This window comes from Zalophus californianus, chromosome 2 (genome assembly GCF_009762305.2).
Source record: "Zalophus californianus isolate mZalCal1 chromosome 2, mZalCal1.pri.v2, whole genome shotgun sequence".
Taxonomy (NCBI): domain Eukaryota; kingdom Metazoa; phylum Chordata; class Mammalia; order Carnivora; family Otariidae; genus Zalophus; species Zalophus californianus.
Window position 1 is genome coordinate 23,267,140 of NC_045596.1, and position 16,771 is coordinate 23,283,910.

General features: G+C 37.7%; 1 pseudogene; it reads right to left on the minus strand.

The window, feature by feature from the left end:
- Nucleotides 1-9,607: 9,607 nt before the first annotated feature.
- LOC113925906 lies at nucleotides 9,608-11,047 on the minus strand (annotated as a pseudogene).
- Between the last annotated feature and the right edge of the window lie 5,724 nt (nucleotides 11,048-16,771).

The following is a 16,771-nucleotide window of genomic DNA, read 5'->3' on the forward strand; positions in this document are numbered from 1 at the left end:
CCCGTCCAAAGATATCCAGATCGGAATGACTCGGACCTGTGAATATACTACCTTAAGTTGCAAAGGGAATTTTGCAGTGTGATTAAATTAAGGATATTGAGGTGATAAATTTACCCTGCATTATTCCATTGGGCCAGTATAGTCGAAAGGATCTTTTTTTTTAAAGATTTTATTTATTATTTGAGAGAACGAGAATGAGAGAGAGAGAGAGAGCACATGAGATGGGGAAAGGTCAGAGAGAGAAGCAGACTCCCTGCTGAGCAGGGAGCCTGATGTGGGACTCGATCCCGGGACTCCAGGATCATGACCTAAGCCCAAGGCAGTCACTTAACCAACTGAGCCACCCAGGGGCCCCAATATCTTTAACACATGGAGGCAGAATGGTCAGAGTAAGAAAGAGATGATGATGGAAGCAGAAGGTGGAACGATGCCATGGCAAGGATGGGGTCACAAGCCAAGAAGTACAGGGAGCCTTTAGAAGCTGGAAAGGCAAATAAATAGATTCTCTCTTGGAGCTTCTGGAAAGAACCAGCCAAGCTGATACCTTGACTTTAACCTGGTGAGAATGACTGGATCCCTGGCCAGCAGAATTATAAGATAAAAAATTTGTGTTGTTTTAAGCCACTATACTTGTGGTAATTTGGTACAGTAACAGTACAAAACTAATACAGAGCTAAAGTCTAGAATTGTATTTTTTGTTTGTTTGTTCTCTTTTTGTTGTTTATTTCTCTGTTTTATTATACTTGCATTCTTGTGAGTTATTTGAAAATTTGTTTTTAGAATTCTACTTTGATTTATCTGTGGATTTTTCTTAACAGGTTAATTGATGCCCAGTTTTATTGTCTTTAAAAAAGAGGAGAGCACTTATTTGAAAGTACAGCTAAGTATTTTCATACCTAAGATTACTTACATTCATATACAGAAAATATTTATTATTTGGACCAATCCTGTAATATGCCATTTGCTATAAAATGAAGTTCTTACAATGAGTGTGGGTAATTTAATCTCTTTCCGATAATGGAAGAATGTATCAATCTTCATTTATGTTCCAAACATTAAAAAAATAAATAAAAATTAAACAAATCTCTAGTCTGGTAAGCCATGAATAAAGATCGACCACCTATAGCTCTGCTCCTCAGACTTCTGCTTCTGCAAAGACATGGAATGTTTGCTGAATTTAAAATGTTTATTCTTTAAAAAATTAGTCACTTTTTATACAGCTATACAGAGTTCTTAATGTTTCTTTGGAAATGGAATATAATGGAATTTTACAACTATATAAAAATTGCCTTTGCTCAAGGAATAGTATTTTACCATGTGTACATAGTATTTTTGTTTTTAGTGTTCCATGATTCATTGTTTGCATATAAAACCCAGTGCTCCATCCAGTATGTGCCCTCTTTGATACCCATCACCAGGCTAACCCATCCCCACACCTCCCTCCCCTATAGAACCCTCAATTTGTTTCTCAGAGTCCATAGTCTCTCATGGTTCATCTCCTCCTCTGATTTCCCCCTCTTCATTTTTCCCTTCCTGCTATCTTCTTCGTCTTCTTCCTCTTTTTTTTTTTTTTTAACATATACTATTCTATTTGTTTCAGAGGTACAGGTCTGTGATTCAACAGTGTTACACAATTCACAGCGCTTACCATACCACATACCCTCCCCAATGTCTGTCACCCAGCCACCCCATCCTTCCTACCCCCAACCACTCCAGCAACCCTCAGTTTGTTTCCTGAGATTAAGAATTCCTCATATCAGTGAGGTCATATGATACATGTCTTTCTCTGATTGACTTATTTCACTCAGCATAATACCTTCTGGTTCCATCCATGTCATTGCAAATGGCAAGATTTGCATTGCAAATGACAAGATGGCTGCATAATATTCCATTGTATATATATACCACATCTTTTTTATCCATTCATCTTTCGATGGGCATCTTGACTCTTTCCATAGTTTGCCTATTGTGGACATTGCTGCTATAAACATCGGGGTACACGTAACCCTTCAGATCACCACATTTGTATCTTTGGCGTAAATACCCAGTAGTGCAATTGCTAGGTTGTAGGGCAGCTCTATTTTCAACTTTTTGAGGAACTTCCATACTGTTTTCCAGAGTGGCTACACCAGCTTGCATTCTCACCAACAATGTAGGAGGGTTCCCCTTTCTCCACATCCTCGCCAACATCTGTCGTTTCCGGACTTGTTAATTTTAGCCGTTCTGACTGGTGTGAAGTGGTATCTCATTGAGGTTTTGATGTGGATTTCCCTGATGCCGAGCGATGTTGAACACTTTTTCATGTGTCTGTTGGCCATTTGGATGTCTTCTTTGGAAAAATGTCTGTTCATGTCTTCTGCCCATTTCTTGATTGGATCATTTGTTCTTTGGGTGTTGAGTTTGATTAGTTCTTTATCGATTTTGGATACTAGCCCTTTATCTGATATGTCATTTGCAAATATCTTCTCCCATTCTGTCGGTTGTCTTTTGGTTTTGTTGAACTGTTTCTCTTGCTATGCAAAAGCTCTTTATCTTGATGAAATCCCAATAGTTCATTTTTGCCCTAGCTTCCCTTGCCTTTGGAGATGTTTCTAGGAAGAAGTTGCTGTAGCTGAGGTTGAAGAGGTTGCTGCCTGTGTCCTCCTTTAGGATTTTGATGGACTCCTGTCTCACATTTAGGTCTTTCAACCATTTGGAGTCTATTTTTGTGTGTGGTGTAAGGAAATGGTCGAGTTTCATTCTTCTGCATGTGGCTGTCCGATTTTCCCAACACCATTTGTTGAAGAGACTTTTTTCCATTGGACATTCTGTCCTGTTTTGTCTAAGATTGGTTGACCATAGAGTTGAGGGTCCATTTCTGGGCTCTCTATTCTGTTCCATTGATCTATGTATCTGTTTTTGTGCCAGTACCATACCGTCTTGATGATGACAGCTTTGTAATAGAGCTTGAGGTCCGGAATTGTGGTGCCACCAGCTTTGCTTTTCTTTTTCAACATTCCTTTGGCTATTAGGGGTCTTTTCTGGTTCCATACAAATTTTAGGATTATTTATTCCATTTCTTTGAAAAAAGTGGCTGGTATTTTGATAGGGATTGCATTAAATGTGTAGACTATGCTACTAGCATTGACATCATCACAATATTTGTTCTTCCACTCCATGAGCATGGAACCTTTTTCCATTTCTTTGTGTCTTCCTCAATTTCTTTCATGCATATTTTATAGTTTTCTGAGTACAGATTCTTTGCTTCTTTGGTTATATTTATTCCTAGGTATCTCATGGTTTGGGATGCAATTGTAAATGGAATCAACTCCTTAATTTCTCTTTCTTCTGTCTTGTTGGTGTATAAGAATGCCACTGATTTCTGTGCATTGATTTTATATCCTGGCACTTTACTGAATTCCTGTATGAGTTCTAGCAGTTTTGGGGTGGAGTCTTTTGGGTTTTCCACATAAAGCATCATATCATCTGCAAAGAGTGAGAGTTTGACTTTTTCTTTGCCGATTCGGATGCCTTTTATTTCTTTTTGTTGTCTGATTGCTGTGGATAGGACTTCTAATACTACGTTGAATAGCAGTGGTGATCATGGACATCCCTGCCCTGCCATGTTCCTGACCTTAGGGGGAAAGCTCTCAGTTTTTCCCCATTGAGAATGACATTTGCTGTGGGTTTTTCACAGATGGCTTTTGTGATACTGAGGTATGTACCCTCTATCCCTATACTCTGAAGAGTTTTGATCAAGAAAGGAACTGTACTTTGTCAAATTTTTTTTCTGCATCTAGGGAGAGGATCATATGGTTCTTGTTCTTTCTTTTATTAATGTATGGTATCACATTGATTTGCAGATATTGAACCAAACTTGCAGACCAGGGATAAATCCCAATTGGTCGTGGTGAACAATCCTTTTATTGTACTGTTGGATCCTGTTGGCTAGTATTTTGGTGAGAATTTTGCATGCATGTTCATCAAGGATATTGGTCTGTAATTTTCTTTTTTGATGGGGTCTTTGTCTGGTTTTGGGATCAAGGTAATGGTGGCCTCGGCCTCATAAAACGAGTTTGGAAGTTTTCCTTCCATTTCTACTTTCTGGAACAGTTTCAGAAGAATAAGTATTAATTCTTCTTTAAATGTTTGGTAGAATTCCCCTGGGAAGCCATCTGGGCCTGGGCTCTTGTTTTTTGGGAGATTTTTGATTACTGCTTCAATTTCCTTAATGGTAATAGGTCTGTTCAGGTTTTCTATTTCTTCCTGGTTCAGTTTTGGTAGTTTATACATCTCTAGGAGTGCATTCATTTCTTCCAGGTTATTTAATTTGCTGGCATATAGTTGTTCATAATATGTTCTTTTTTTTTTTAATTTTTTATTGTTATGTTAATCACCATATATTACATCATTAGTTTTTGGTGCAGTGTTCCATGATTCATTGTTTGTTCATAACACCCAGTGCTCCATGCAGAACGTGCCCTCCTCAATACCCATCACCAGGCTAACCCATCCCCCTACCCCCCTCCCCTCTAGAACCCTCAGTTTGTTTTTCAGAGTCCATCATCTCTCATGGTTCGTCTCCCCCTCTGACATACTCCCCTTTTCTTCCTCTCCTGTTATCTTCTTCTTTTTCTTTTTTCTTAAAATATGTTGCATTATTTGTTTCAGAAGTACAGATCTGTGATTCAACAGTCTTGCACAATTCACAGCGCTCACCATAGCACATACCCTCCCCAATATCTATCACCCAGCCACCCCATCCCTCCCACCCCCAACCACTCCAGTAACCCTCAGTTTCTTTCCTGAGATTAAGAATTCCTCATATTCATAATATGTTCTTATAATTGTTTGTATTTCTTTGGTGTTGGTTGTGATCTCTCCTCTTTCACTCATGATTTTATTTATTTGGGTCATTTCTCTTTTCTTTTTGGTAAATCTGGCCAGGGGTTTATCATTCTTATTAATTCTTTCAAAGAGCCAGCTCCTAGTTCTTTTGGTTTCTATTTCATTGATTTCTGCTCTGATCTTTATTATTTTTCTTCTCCTACTGGGTTTGGGCTTTATTTGCTATTCTATCTCCAGTTCCTTTAGGTGTAGGGTTAGGTTGTGTATTTGAGAACTTTCTTGTTTCTTGAGAAAGGCTTGTATTGCTTTATGCTTTCTTCTCCACTGCCTTTGCTGCATCCCAAAGGTTTTGAACAGTTGTGTTGTCATTTTCATTGGTTTCCATGAATTTTTTTAATTCTTCTTTAATTTCCTGGTTGACCCATTCATTCTTTAGTAGGATGCTCTTTAGCCTCCATGTATTTGAGTTCTTTCTGACTTTCCTCTTGTGATTGAGTTCTAGTTTCAAAGCATTGTGGTCCGAAAATATGCAGGGAATGATCCCAATCTTTTGGTACCAGTTGAGACCTGATTTGTGACCTAGGATGTGATCTATTATGAAGAATGTTCCATGGACACTCGAGAAGAATGTGTATTCTGTTGCTTTGGGATGGAATGTTCTGAATATGTCTAGTGTGTCATTTAAAACCTTTATTTCCTTGTTGATCTTTTGCCTAGATGATCCGTCCATTTCAGTGAGGGGGGGTGTTAAAGTCCTCTACTATTATTGTATTGTTGTCAATGTGTTTCTTTGTTTTGTTATTAATTGTTTTATAAAATTGGCTGCTCCCATGTTAGGGGCATAAATATTTACAACTGTTACATCTTCTTGTTGGATAGACCCTTTAAGTATGATATAGTGTCCTTCCTCATCTCTTATTATAGTCTTTGGTTTAAAATCTAATTTGTCTGATATAAAGATTGCCACCCCAGCTTTCTTTTGGTGTCCATTAGCATGGTAAATGGTTTTCTATCCTCTCACTTTCAATCTGGGGGTGTCTTTGGGTCTAAAATGAGTCTCTTGCAGACAGCATATTGATGGGTCTTGTTTTTTATCCAATCTGATAGCCTGTGTCTTTTTATTGGGGCATTTACCCCATTTACATTCAGGGTAACTATTGAAAGATATGAATTTAGTGCCATTGTACTGCCTGTAAGGTGACTGTTACTATATATTGTTTGTGTTCCTTTCTGGTCTATCTTGCTTTTAAGCTCTCTTTTTGCTTAGAGTACCCCTTTCAATGTTTCTTGTAGGGCTGGTTTCGTGTTTGCAAATTCCTTTAGTTTTTGTTTGTCCTGGAAGCTTTTTATCTCTCCTTCTGTTTTCAATGACAGCGTAGCTGGATATAGTATTCTTGGCTTCATATTTTTCTCATTTAGTGCTCTGAAGATATCATGCCAGTCCTTTCTGGCCTGCCAGGTCTCTGTGGATAGGTCTGTTGCCAATCTAGTGTTTCTATCATTGTAGGTTACAGATCTCTTCTCCCGAGCTGCTTTCAGGATGTTCTCTTTGTCTCTGAGATTTTTAAGTTTTACTATTAGATGTCGTGGTGTTGACCTATTTTTATTGATTTTGAGAGGGGTTCTCTGTGCCTCCTGGATTTTGATGCCTGCTTCCTTCCCCAAATTAGGAAAGTTCTCTGCTATAATTTGCTCCAATATACCTTCTGCCTCCCTTCTCTCTTTCTTCTTTTTCTGATATCCCAATTATTCTAATAGTGTTTCATCTTATGGTATCACTTACCTCTCAAATTCTGCCCTCATGATCCAGTAGTTATTTATCTTTTTCTCCGCTTCTTTATTTTCCATCATTTGGTCTTCTATATCACTAATTCTCTCTTCTGCCTCATTCATCCTAACAGTTACAGCCTGCATTTTTAATTGCACCTCATTAATAGCCTTTTTGATTTTGACTTGGTTCGATTTTAGTTCTTTTATTTCTACAGAAAGGGTTTCTCTAATATCTTCCATGTTTTTTTCAAGCCCAGCTAGTATCTTTAAAATTGTCATTCTGAACTCTAGTTCTGACATCTTACTAATGTCTGTATTGATTAGGTCCCTGGGTGTCGGTACTGCCTCTTGTTCTTTTTTTTTTTTTTGAGGTGATTTTTTCCATCTTGTCATTTTGGCCAAAGAAGAATAGATGAATGAAAGAACAAAATGCTAACAGTGTAACAACGACCCCAGAAAAATATACACTAAACAAATCAGAAGAGACCTGAAATCGGGGGAAAAGAAAGGGAAAAAAAGAAAAAGAAAAACAAACAAAAAAAGAAAAACAAATAAACAGAATATGATCAAATATGATCAGGGTGGTGCACAGATAAGTGCCACACACTAGATTTCCAGCACATTTTGGTCTATTAGAAGAAAGTGCTTCCCAAAATTTTAAAAAAAGAAAAACTTATATATGTACAAATATGTGGATAAATACGATGAAGGGATGGAATATAACTGTAAAGATGAAAATTATAAAAGATTTTATAAAAGGAATTGGTAAGATAAGAAGTTGGTTGAAAAAAGAAAGAAGAGGATTAAAAAAAATAAAAAAAGGAGAGAATGTGTTCAGGCAGGAAACTAGAACAAAGCCATACACTAGAGATTTAGGGTATATTTTGGTCTGTTAGAAGAAACTGTATCCCAAAATTTTAAAGAGAGAACACCTTATATATAATATATAATATATATATATATATATATATATATATATATATATATATATACCAAAAATAAGGTTAACTCCTATGAAGGGATAGAATATGACTATAAAAATGAAAAATAAAAAAGATTTTATAAAAAAGGGATTGATAAGATGTTGGTTGAAAAAGGGAAAAAGAAAAATTTAAAAAAAAGATAGTTTAAAAAAATTAACTTTGAAAGGCTAAAGAATCATGGGGAAAAAGTCATGAATTCTATTTGTAGTATTCTCCTAGTGCTGGAGTTCTGCCGTTCTCATTGATCGGTAACTTGGTCTTGGCTGGGTGTTCTTGCTGATTTTCCGTGCTCACCCGGCTTGTGATGGAGCATTTCTATCTCTGACACAGGACCCTATTTGGAGTCTCCAAACCCAGCAGATCCCTGCGGTGCGCTCCTGCGCCGCTCCTTCCAGGCAGGAAGGGGAGTCTCCCTGGATCTGCCGCTTGCTGGATTCCTGCTGGAAGAGCAGTGGCTTGACTGTGCCGTGGATCATGGTTTATGGCAACCCTGAGCTGAGAGCCCTCTCTTCGGCTCCGTCTCTGCAGCCGGCTTCCCCCTCCGATCCCTGGGAGTTCTGCCGCACTCAGGCACCCCCGGTCTTTCTGTGACCCTGAGGGTCCTGAGACCACACTGTCCCAGTGAGGGTTCCACCCCCAGCTCAGCCACTGGAGCAAGGTCCCTCAGCAGAGCCGAATTCTAATATTTCCAATTTTGTGCTCTGCTGCTCTATCACTTGTCAGTAGCGGCTGATGGAGGCCCCATCCCCCGCTGTCTATCTTCCCGAGTATCACTTCTCCACATATCCTGCGTTCCAGAAAGTGGTCGCTTTTCTGTTCAGACAACTGCTGCTATTCTTTTCTTTGATCTTCTGTTGAGTTCATAGGTGTTCAGAATGGTTTGATCCCTATCTAGCTGAATTCCTGGGACCAGATGAAATTTAGGTCTCCTACACCTCCGCCAGCTTTTCATGTGTGTGTAGTTGACTGACAAAATTCTCTACCATCCAGCACCCTAATTAATTAATGAAATAAGCTGCCTCAACAGGGATATTACAGGATTTCCAGAAAGTAAAAGAAGGAAAAAGAATAAAAGAAAGGAAAGAAAGAAAGAAAGAAAGAAAGAAAGAAAGAAAGAAAGAAAGAAAGAAAGAAAGAAAGAAAGAAAGAAAGAAGGAAGGAAGGAAGGAAGGAAGGAAGGAAGGAAGGAAGGAAAGAAGGAAGAAAGAAAAAGAAAGAAAGAAAAAGAAAAGAAAAGAAAGAAAGAAAGAAAGAAAGAAAGAAAGAAAGAAAGAAAGAAAGAAAGAAAGAAAGAAAGAAAGAAAGAAAGAAAGAAAGAAAAGAAAAGAAAGAAAGAAAAGAAAAGAAAGAAAGAAGAGGGAGGGAGGGAGAAAGAAGGAAGGAAGGAAGGAAAAATGAGACACACAAATGTACACACAACCTTCTATGGCTCAAAACACAGTATCATGTCCCTATCTGCAGACAACTTACAATAATTGCCAAACACAATTTTGTGATAAAAAAAATCCTTTCAGTGATGAAAAAATACTTCTAAGTTCCACTGAAGCACTGCTGTAGTTTAACTATACATAAGGAATTACTTAACCTTCTGCTATTCCAAATGTATTATTTATTTATTTATTTATTTATTTATTTATTTAAAGATTTTATTTATTTGACAGAGAGAGCACAAGCAGAGGGAGAGAGAGGGAGAAGCAGGCTCCCTGCTGAGCAAGGAGCATGATGTGGGACTCCATCCCAGGACCCTGGGGTCATGACCCAGGCTGAAGACAGCTGCTTAACTGACTGAGCCACCAAGGCATCCTTTCAAATATATTTAATGCTCATTCTTTAAGATGAGCCTAACCACTCTCCCCTCAAAAGTAACTACATTGTATCTTTGAAGTTAAGCAGAAAAACAACAAACACCCAATATTGGTGACAAATATACAGCAGATTCACTTCTTCATTCTTCTTAAAGACTGAAACCTATTCTCAGAACCATGAAGAGCTAGAAATTCACCTATTATCAAAGACTTGTTTGTAGACTATGCAGCAACTTTGTTGTCTTTCCTGTATCAACATCTGAAAACTCCTTGCTAGGAGTTCCTAGGAACTAGGAACCTCCTCCGAACCCACCATGAAATCCTCCATGGGTGGTGAAGGTACCACCTCTGTCACCACCATGCCCTTGGTCACCACAGAAACCAAGACCTCCCCTGCCTCTGTATCCCCCACAGCCATGGTTTGGACAAAGTGTAATTCCAAATGTTTTGGCATTTAATCTTCTTTCTTCAGTCCCAGTTGGTCACTCTTCTCTATTATTATCACAAGAAATATTATTAAAGAAGTATTTGTTTTTGTCATAATAGTAATTAGGTCTAAGTGGATCTCTTCATCTGTATTTCCTTAAGTGTTTTTGCTGAGTATCAACTTCTGAGTCTTCTGTATCTTCACCACTTATAGGGTTCTCCTGCTTCTCAAGTTTATCTACTTTGAATTTAAGTTTATAAGGAAACTGTCATCCAAGGAGGATATCCACTGTATATCCAAGGAGGATATAAACATCCTCTTTGTTATAATGTGCATTCACACTTTCAAGGTCAAAATGTTTCTCAAATTTCATTGGACTATCATCAACACCACATTGGTCCCTGCCACCTCGGTGATCCCCACAATCTCTCCTTGAAGCCAAAAGAGCACCTGGAACTATTTGTTTGTTACTATCATTTTTGGGTTGCTCATTTTCTGGTCTTGAAACTTTGTGTATTTCAGCTTACCTGTGCTCTTGATTCTCTTTGTTTTTTGGCTGGTAGGTGGTAAAGGCCTGATTGATATAGGGATCCTTCTCCCAACAGGTGCTGGAACAGGTAAGTGAGCAGAGGTGGTCTATACTGCTTGCTTCATGGTTGAACTTTTTCTCAAAGGGTTTAACTGAGGATTGAACAACCTTGAGATAACTGTGTTTTTAGAGCTCTTGCATCCTGTGTAAAGGCAAAACCAACTGTGCTACTTTGGGATAGGCTACCACTATTTGATGTTTCTGTTCCAAAGAATGTCAAAGAGCTTTCCAGCAACACCAATAGCACCAAATTGCTGCCTGACTAATGAACTTTGACTGAATTGACTGTGTGTTGACATCTTGCAGAAAGGTCCATAGGAACCCACTGACTGGAATGAAGAAGTAGATGAGCCTAGAAGAAACTGAATGATAGCTAGGTCTGGGGCAAAGAGCATTGTGGGTTTGGCGGCTCACAAACAGTGAGGTCTTTAATATCACTCCCATGGACTATGATGTATTCAAAGACTTCATCTGGAGGTGGTATTGGACAAACTATTGGTCGGTCTTCTGGACCAAAGGACCAAACTTGGGTGAGGGCTACCATGGATTTCTTGATGTGGATGGTGCAGAGGATGCCTTTGCAGCGGATCTCCACCTTGGAGATAAGGCTCACCTTGCTGCCTATGTAAGGAGCGCCCCTGCTCATGGTGCCACTGCCACTGTGGGCCACTCACAGAAAGGCAGATCCCACAGCACTGTTGCAGCTCTGCAAGCCTATTGGCTCTGTCATCACCTGCAGCAGCTGCCTTTATGTGCATTTTTTTTTAAGATTTATTTATTTATTTCAAAGAGAGAGAGAGCTTGTGAATGGTGGGGGGAAGTACAGAGGGAGAGGGAGAGAGAGAATCCTTGAGCAGACCCCCATGAGTGCAGACCCTGATGTGGGGCTCTATCCCAGGACCCAGAGATCAACACCTGAGCAAAATTCAAGAGCTGTGGCTTAAGTGACTGAGCCACTCAGGCGCCCCTATCTGTGAATTTTTTAATGTGTTTCTTTGTATAGCTCTTTAGTGGTTTTTATAGGTATTACACATATATATTTGTGTTTATATATAATATAAAATATATAATATGAAATATGTGTAATGTAATGGAATATGTATATTGCGTTACATATGAATAAGTTACCAAAGTGCACTGATACTGTAATTTCACCAGTTTGAGTGAAGTTGAGTTTTTACCTCCCTTTACTTAAATTTATCTTCCCATTTATAATATAGTTGTGTTAAGTATTTCCTCTACATACACCTAGAACCACATCAATGTCCTAATTTTTGCTTCAGTGTTAAATGTAATTTATAAAACTTGAGAAAAAAGAAAATCTATTATCTTAATTTTCAGAAGCTTTACTGTGTATTTTCTTTGAGTTTATCTTTTTCAAATTTTACTTTTGTTCAATCTGTAGGTTTATGTCTTCTGCCAAACCTGGGAAGTTTTTGCCGTTACCTCTTTGAGTATTTCTTAGATGAACCCTCTTTTCCCTCTCCCTTGAGGACTCTGACGATGCAGATGTTTCCACTTTTGTAATAGCCCCAAAGGTCCCTGAGACCCTGTTCATTCTGCTGTTGTACTTATTCATTTTTTTTTTTCATTTCTATTCTTTTATTTTCCTGTTCTAAAATTTCTATTTGGTTCTTATATATAATTTCTATTTCTTTTTCGACTTTGTTTTTGTTTTTGTTTTCATTTCTTTCAAGTACTTGCCCATTGAAGCATTTTAATGATGACTACTTTAAAAACTCTGTCAAATAATTCTAATATCTCTGTCATTTCTGTGTTGGCATCTACTGATTCATTCAATTTGAGGTTTTCCTGGTTCTTGGTATGATGAGTGAGTTTCATTGAAAGCTGGTCACTTTGAGTTTTATGTTAAGATAATCTGGATCCTATTTAAATCTTCTGTATTAGATAGCATACTCTGACACTGAGTTGGCAGAGGAAGGGGAGGTTCTACCTTATTATTTCCAGGAGGAGATAGCAGTCCATTTCACCCACTTTCCTTCATTCACACCTAATGAAAGGGTGACCTTACTATTGTTGAGTCAATATGGAGATTCTTGCTCCCCAATAGGGCTCCACTGACATCTCCTTAGAATGGTAAGAATACTTCTTCACTATTCTCCCCCACATTGCCTCATTACTACTGGAGGTTGTGAAAGTATTCATTCTCCTGAGAACTACGGTGGCTAAGGTAGAAGGTACCTCATTACCTCCAGCTAGGGATTGAAATCTAGGTTTGTCCACGTGGTCTTCAGTAACACTGAGGTGGAAGTAGGGAGGAGGGCTCATTATAGCTTGGAGAGTATGAAAGTCTAAGCTCCCCCTTCAGCCTTTGCTACCTGACTTATATGGGAGCACAAATTCTTCTGTGATGTCTCACTTCAGTAGAGCCGTTTCTGCCTTAAAGTTTTCAGTCTTATTTGGTTGCATATTTCCTGGTCCTTTGGTTAGAGAGGGAAGGCTTTTGTGGGGCTTTATTGTCCATGTCCACTGATAGTTCTGGGTTGCTAGTTTTTTTTCAGCTCCATGTTGGGGACATATGAAGCAAAAAGCAAACCCAAGGAACTCACAATCAAATTATCCCTTGGGTCTCAAAAACCTTAGCATCTGTCTTCTTCTCTCTCTCTTTCAGAATCTTCTTATGTTTGCTTTAATATGAAATTATTTTGATTAGACGTTTTGTTTTTTTATTACATGGCAATATGAATTATTTATACCTCTGGACTCTGGACACATCACTTGTTTCTCAAGTCACATCATCTCAGCTCACATTTTACATCATCTCTTGCTTCAGCAAACAGCTTCTCACCGTTGTAACTGACAGTACCTTGATTCACTACTCTATGCATCTTTCCTTTCATTCCCTGGACTTCTGCCATAACCTGTCCAGCATTCAGTCATGTTTGTCTTGGAAGTGTGAAGCATTGTATGTAGCAATCCTTGAACATGGATCATAGGGGTCAAAAGATAAATTCTCTCCTCTCCCAAGCCTCTGTGGATCATTCTAAGGCACATCTAGAGAGATCCTCAAAAGATCCAGCAAGATTGAGCCTCAGTAGCCTCCTGTTTATCCAAGTGGAGAATACACCACAGTATTGGCCTTTCCTCACTCCTGTTTTACTGTTCCCCATCTCCAAATTCTGTCTCTGGGACACCTACCCAATAAACTCTTGGCTTAGATGATAGCCAGTGGCAACCAGTCTATGACATATGCTTTACAGGAAAAAAAATAGTAGAGCAATATCATGTTTGACCTATGGAAAACAGTTAAGAGCATAAATCACCTCTGCTAACTTGTAACTCAATGGTTATTTGAAACTCTATCTGATATCAGAATGAAAATATTAACACAGGACATAAAAATAACAGTAAAGCATTTTACAGAAATAGGGCAATAAGCTTTTTAGGTGGAAAAGTAGGAATTAAATAAGTAAGTGTAGTGAATATATAGAAAAAAAATGTCAAGTGTTCTTTTTTTTTAAAGATTTTTATTTATTTATTTAATAGAGATAGAGAGCATGAGTAGGAAGAGCGGCAGGCAGAGGGAGAAGGAGAAGCAGGCTTCCTGCCGAGCAGGGAGCCCGATGTGGGGCTCGATCCCAGGACCCTGGGATCATGAGCTGAGCCGAAGGCACACACTTAACAACTGAGCCACCCAGGTGCCCCTAATGTCAAGTGTTCTAAGTTCAGATTCAGATGAGTAAGGAAGAAGATAAAATTGAATTGAAGAATTCCTTCAATAAATTTGGGAAAGCTTCAGAGGAGGAGAAATCACATAAATCGTTTATATAAGAAAAATTACCAGATAATGACAAATAATATTATATGTTACTATGGTACGAAAACAAACAGATATAATATGGATTTCAACATGCAGCCTTTTAAATGGAATTCCCAGGACACAGTGAAAACCTTGCACACTCTACACTGACAAACTGAGAAACTCCTTATTGGTGAGAATACTGAGGGATTTAAGTAATAAGTGCTTAAAATATTTCATGTATTTTTTTATCCCAAACATTGTTGAGGCAAATTTTTGTCCTTTTTAGCAAAAAAAACACAATTATTGTTAAATCAAATAATTGTTATAGTAATTGCAATTTGAGAACCTGTCAAAGCTTTACATTGTTCTATGAAAGTAGAGTCAAAAATTTTAATTTGTAAACTCCTTTGCTTCAGGCACAATGTTACTTTTTAAAGAGATAATTGTAAAAAGGCAAATAACATTTCTAAGATGCTTCCCCCCCACCATTGTCCCTTCAGTAAGGTTCATTACAAATGAAAATACTAAGAAAATGGGCTGTCAGAGCTTCATTGAAACAATATCCAATTTTGAAGTATTGTCTCTATGTGTACTTATATTATTAAGTCTCTAAAGTAAAAAACTATTTTCTAATCTACTATATAAGACAAAAATATAAGTGCTTTTCCTTTTTTATCATTTAAAATAAGTTTTAAAAATAAAATTCCCTAGGACATTAGAAATAATTGTATGGGTATGTATTTTTTTTCACTAAGTTATTATAAAAGAGTATATTGGATGGGATAACTGATTTTTATGTGAATAGAAATGGTAAGGAGTAACAATTTTAGAAACTATGTTTAAAAGGATAAAAAAGCAAAAGGCAAAAGGTGATACCAGGTATTTCTCTATTTCTAGTTATCTACTTCTTCCATAATTTCTTTCTTTTTATACTGTAAATCAAAAGGGTTTATGTAAGAGGCATAATACCCACAGCTGGCTTCTCAACTTGTTTGAACCTTTGGTATATAACTAAATTCCACATAGTGTCAGCTTTCTCCTGTGTGTGGTGAGAATGGATGTTGCACTAGCTGATTATACATTATATATTTCTGTTCTCTCTGAATATTACATGGATTTTACATTTTTGTTTACTTTGAGAAATATAACTTTTCATCCAAATTCATTGGTTGTAAATTAATCTCTTAGAGGAGAAAACAGTTACATAACAAAAATTTGTAAATATCTGGTACTCAAATCAATATACCTGCATAGACACTCTATCTTTCTTCTTGAAAGTTGGCAATCACTGTTTTACTGGATCATCTTGAGGATGTATGCTTTAAAACTGGAGGTCTTCATTCCTCATGTTATAGTGTCTATTAGCTTAAACATGAGGCATCACAAGACACACATTTATGTTGAGTTTTGTGAATATGGAGAATCGTCTAGACAAGTATTTGGGAACCCATGCAGGGATGGTGAGAAATAGGGATTGGATATCTAGGATGTGCTGAACTCCTGGTAGATGTGGGCTTGTGGGGCTGGTAATCTGACCAAGTACACTACCCAGAGGACTCAGCAACTTGCCAGTAACTGACTGAGTTAACTCATTCTTTGTTTCCTGTCTCTCCTATTTTCTTACCTTTTAAGAAAAGTATGGATCACTTTTTTTGTTTGCCTGTTTAACATTTTAAAGCTATTGTTAATTTTGTTCCATTAAATATAGAGGCTTTAATATAACTGTGATTTTTTTTTTAAATTCAAATTCAAAGAATTTGTTTGCAGCATTTACTTTTACCTTTAGCACCACAGCTGCCCAAAGTAGTACACAGGAGATCCACACCTGTAAGATGTGAGAAACTTTACATCCCTTAAAGTGTATCTTATAATTACCCTATGTTAGAGAGAGGATTCAGGCTGCTGCATTCAATTTTCATAACATATATGGATTATTATCAACGATTTATTCACAAGCATATATATCATAATAAAAAGCCCAAGAACCCATTCATTCTCCTTGAAGAGAGTACCTCTTTTATATTTTCAGTCATTTTTTGTTTTGTTTATCACCTAATTATAAGTATGTAAATAGTACTATATTCTCAGACGGTGTTTGGTCATGAATATTTTTGACACTTAAATGCATACCCACATACATAAGTGTCATTTAAACACCCAAAAGATTTTTGTTAAAGCTATACTACATAGAAATTAATCATATTAAGAATTAGAAATTTTGTGGGGTGCCTCGGTGGCTCAGTTGTTAAGCGTCTGCCTTTGGCTCAGGTCATGATCCCAGGGTTCTGGGATCAAGCCCCACATCGGGCTCCCTGCTCAGCCAGGAGCCTGCTTCTCCCTCTTCCACTCTCCCTGCTTGTGTTTCCTCTCTAGCTGTCTGTCTCTCTCTCTGTGTCAAATAAATAAATAAAATCTTAAAAAAAAAAAAAGTTGAAAATAGAGCTACCCTACCACCAGCAATTGCACTACTGGGTATTTACCCAAAGATACAAATGTAGTGTTCTGAAGGGGTACGTGCACCCCAATGTTTATAGCAGCAATGTCCACAATAACCAAACTGTGGAAAGAGCCAAGATGTCCATTGACAGATGAATGGATAAAGAGGTG